Here is a 5,169-nt window from a genome sequence, read left to right on the forward strand (position 1 = left end):
CACGCTCATACACACACAACACACACACACACACACACACAAACACACACAATCACATACACACACACATACATATATATATATATATATATAGATAGATAGATAGATAGATAGATAGATAGATAGATAGATAGATAGATAGATAGATAGATAAATAGATTTTGTACGATTCTATTATTCTTTCATTCTTTCTATCAGCCCCTTCACACTTACTTCGTTTTTTCCACTCTTCGTTCCTTCGTTTCCCCTCTCTCACATTTCCTGGCTTTCTCTTCATTCTCACCTTCCATTCTCTTTCACTTCATTCTGTACCTTTTCGTTTTTTCTCGTCCCTCCCCAATTTGTCTATCCCTTTGCCTCTACCTTTTCTCTCTTCTCTCTCCAGGTGACCGGTGTTCGGCCAAGCTTGACCTTTCCTTCTTGGTTCGACTACCATCCGTTGCAACATCTATATTCCTCCCTATGCCTGTCACCTCTTATGTCACTGCCGTAGGGCTTCACCTCCACACACACACTAGATTAATTTAATTCCTCCTTAGTCGAAAGATACCTGTTGTCTATGCCTTTTATTCGCATTTGGATTTGTGTATCATTTCTACGTTTTTCCGTCATTGTTTTCTTATACATTCGCTGCTTTCATCCAATGAATCTAGTGCTCTTAGCTTACTTTTTCCTTGGAGCTGGCCAGATTGGAGCAATCTCGAGTATAACCAGCCGAAATTGCAAAGATAACCCGTCCTTGTTTTTTCGTATTGTCTGTCTGGATGTTTTGCGTTCTTGTCCCATTTTTGGTATTCCTTTATATATATATTACTGTTATGCACCGCTTGTTATACACCGCTGTTCACAATGCGCTTCCTCACATTATTGTATCTTTCGAATGAAGCGATTCCACTGGCTAGGTGGGTAGGCACAGATCCCACTTGAATGGAACACAGGGCTACGCACTAACAGTGTACTGAAGCATCGTAAGATGACGTGTTTTCTTTCAAGAACATAACGCCACACAACCAGTCTGGTTATCAAAACCGTGATTTTACAATCGAGAGTGCAATACCGTAAAAAAATAGGCCACGCGCCTTCACACACAGGCACACGCACGCACATACGCGAGCGCATGCACACATACACACACACACGCATACATACATATTGACCAAGTTATCGCTTCTTGTTATACAACGCTGTTCACAATGCGCTTCCTCACACTATTGTACCTCTTACAATAATATCCGGTTATATTCATGCCAAACTGAATCAAAAGTTTTTTTCGGATTTTCACTAATAATTTTTGGCACCTTGTATCTTCATATTATGTCATTAATTTGGTACAGTTTGTTTCCCAATCGTTTTTGCCGACTTGTTAATTCTTTATTTGCATATATATATAACATATAAACATTTAATTGTTTATTCTTATTTAACTGTTTTGATAAGGAATGGAAAGATTGCCTTTAGAATCCTTTTTCGCTGCCTGTGTAAAAAAAAAGGACTCAGTAAAACCAACGACAAAAGAAATTAATGATGTGGAAGACCCAGGAACTGTGAACGAACCTATGTCACAAACCTGGTTCAGACGTTTCAAGAAAAGTGACTCCAGATTAGAAGACAAACTAAGGTCAGTGAGACCTTCTGTTGCGGATGATGATGCCGTGGTTCAAATGGCGGAACAACAGCAAATCACACACTCTCGTGCATTTTTGGCAGAACTTGGTTCTTCACAAAGCACACATCCATAAGCTTGACCTTTTGAGCAGATGCTGCCAAGATACTCCACATGAACTGGATAATGACCAGGCTGAAGGACGTGTAAAGATTTTCAAACAACTGCTGGTAAAGCCTCGAAATGCCCGTCTTTGGCATTGTATTGTAACTGGAGATGAAAACAAGATCTGTTTCCGTAATCTTAATAAGAGAAATCGATGGCTTCCTTCAGGCCAGACTTAAGAACCAGTTATCAAAGAGGAGAAGTGCTGTTTGGCGGAATTTCGAGTGAGTGTTGCACTTTGTCTTACTTCCATATTGTCATACTGAGAACGCTAAACTTTAGACTCAATAAATGCAGGGAATATAAGATATTTTGAAAGCCCACATCTCGCCTTGATCAGTCGAAGGACGACAATTCCCCCAGCACACACTGCCAATGTGAATAAGCGTAATCTTGAGGAACTACAGTGGTTGGAAGTGCCACCTCACCCTGCCAGCATTCCAGACCTTGCACAATCAGATTACCATCTTTTCCGAGCAAATTTTTATTTCCTGCACAGACGGAGGATTCCTGTACGGATGGAGTAATGTGGGTGAGGTTGAAAACAGGTGCAGGGAGATTTTTAACTTGAAATCATTCAAATGATATAGGCGTGAAATTGAGCTTTTGGCGCAACGATGGTTACAGACAACAGAATATGATGGTATATATTTTGACAAATAAACGATTTTCCTATGTAATTTGATTGAATTATTAATTAAAGCTTAAAAATACGACAGAGCCTCTTACACAGCCATGTATATGTACGTATGTGTGTGTGTGTGTGTGTGTGTGTGTGTGTGTGTGTGTGTGTGTGTGTGCGCGTGTGAGTGTGTGATTTGTCCGTGTTACTATTATGTGAGACTCCAGGTCTTTCCATTCTCAAGTCACATCAAAAGCTAAACAAAATCAACTGCTGCTGCTACTACTACTACTACTACTACAATTACTACTACTACTACTATTGCTGCCACCACCATCATTTCTTTTTCTTCTCCTTCTTCTTCTTCTACTACTACTACTACTACTACTACTACTACTACTACTACTGCTGCCACCACCATCATTTCTTTTTCTTCTTCTTCTACTTATTCTTCTTCTACTACTACTACTATTACTACTACTACTATTACTACTACTACTATTACTACTACTACTATTACTACTACTACTATTACTACTACTACTATTACTACTACTAGTAGTAGTCATCGATTCAAAAACAGCTGGAGGTACATTAAGATTTAAAGCAACTAGCCAAATTCCGTCAATTTCTCTTTTATTTCTGAGATAAATCGATCGATAGTTGTGTATCCTTATCACATTGCTTCAATCAGATGATTGAATCATATATCTGGTGCTGTGGTAAGCAGAATGATGGATGTGACATATTCTTGGCATTAAAAACATCTCTTTCCGTGTGCAACATTTACTCAATAACCAGAAAAACGTTACAATATGCAACCTAAAAATTGATATTAACGAAGCTAAAAGAAAATAACGGGATCTGATTTCATGTTGTGGTATGCATACATACATACATACATACATACATGCATGCATACGTGCATACATGCATGCATACATACACACACATGCATAAATCTAAATCAAAATATAAGTATATATGCATGTATGCATGAATGTATGCATGTGTGTGTATGTATGTATTTATATATGTATGTGTATGCATCTATGTATGTGTGTGTATGCATGCAAGTATTTATATATGTATGTGTATGCATCTCTGTATGTGTGTGTATGCATGTAAGTTTGTATGTACGTATGTATATGTATGTATGGGTGTATGCATGTATGAGTGTGAGATTGTGTTCTATACTTGAAATGCGTGAGTACATGCTAATATATATATACATCCACATACACACACAGATCAGATGGATACATAAAGAGACATAGACAGACAGGCAGATATACAGACAGACAGACAGATAGATAGATAGACAGACAGACAGACAAATAGATAGATAGATAGATAGATAGATAGATAGATAGATAGATAGATAGATAGATAGAAGATAGATAGATAGATAGACAGATAGACAGATAGATAGATAGATAGATAGATAGATAGATAGATAGATAGATAGATAGACAGATAGACAGATAGACAGATAGATAGATAGATAGATAGATAGATAGATAGATAGATAGATAGATAGATATGCAAGCAGATATGGATGTATATGTGTGCGCTTGTGAAATGCGTGTTTGTGTTTCGTGTTTTGACATACATACATAAATATATACACACATACTTACACACATACATACATACATACATACATACATACATACATACATACATACATACATACATACATACATACATACATACAGACGTACGTAAATACGTATGCGTTTATATATGCTTATAAACTATTATTGAACATATAATCTTTTACTCAAATGTCAAACATCCACGCATTTAAGTAGGAAAAATGGGTTGTTATGTCTTGCCTAGATTTTTATGACTAGCCTGTGATTGATCATATAATTGTTGTTCAACTTACGTGATGTACATTAAATACTGAGACAATGAGGCAGCCTGAAGATGGTCTCTGTTGCTGCTAGAAATAAATGTTATATGCACGTCAGGTTCTACTGTATGAATTTATGAAGAAATATAAAAGAAAAGCGTTGGGATCTTGTCGGTTTGAACGGCAGTTTTTTCTAGCGGTGTCATATGAAATTGTCACCTATAATTATGACCCTAGTGTCGATCTATTGCATTTCAATCTATTTTAGGGTTACGGTTAGTTAGGGTTAGTTATGGTTAGGGTTAGGGTTAATGTTAGGGTTAGGGTATCTTTTTTTCTTCACAAATGTAAATAAACCCAATCTGTTTCATAAACGAGGGACATACTCATATAGCACAGAATGGCTTTTACCTCAATAGACGTCACTGATTGGTTGAAATTGCAGAAATTGGAGAAAAATAAACAACAAATATCTTACAAACCATAGAATTTTCTCAATAAAGCCAAGAGAAAAATATGTTTTATAAACACATTCTACCAGTATACGAAGTTTAAAATTTTTTAGTTACCTAGAAATTAAGTTAAAAACTGCCGTTCAAGCCGAAAAGATTCAAGCGTTGGATACCGCGATCCGAGGGACATTTGGCTGAGAAAATGTGTCTTTGTTTGGGGTTGTCACGCAGTGAAGGTCCTTATTTATAGTATTTTTGGTCATGAGCGACCACTAGCCTACAACTCGCACGAACGGACCAATGACTTGTTAGCACTACTACCTCGACTACTACTACTACTAGTAGTAGTAGTCGTAGTAGTAGTAATTCCATGACTAAGCAATAGTCTTGCTATTGCTTTTCAAATCGTACCTTATTATCTTAATATTTAAAAAATTGATACATGGGATAAAGTACAGTTAAACAATAG

At 36.8% G+C, this 5,169-nt stretch overlaps 1 long non-coding RNA gene across 1 annotated transcript; it reads left to right on the plus strand.

Moving 5' to 3' along the window:
- The first annotated feature begins 4,473 nt into the window (after positions 1-4,473).
- LOC118764434 lies at positions 4,474-4,757 on the plus strand. The gene is made up of 2 exons (XR_005000246.1): positions 4,474-4,533; positions 4,567-4,757. It is a non-coding gene; the product is annotated as an uncharacterized LOC118764434 (long non-coding RNA).
- Positions 4,758-5,169: the final 412 nt, after the last annotated feature.

Source organism: Octopus sinensis, linkage group LG8 (genome assembly GCF_006345805.1).
Source record: "Octopus sinensis linkage group LG8, ASM634580v1, whole genome shotgun sequence".
In the NCBI taxonomy this organism is placed as follows: Eukaryota; Metazoa; Mollusca; class Cephalopoda; order Octopoda; family Octopodidae; genus Octopus; species Octopus sinensis.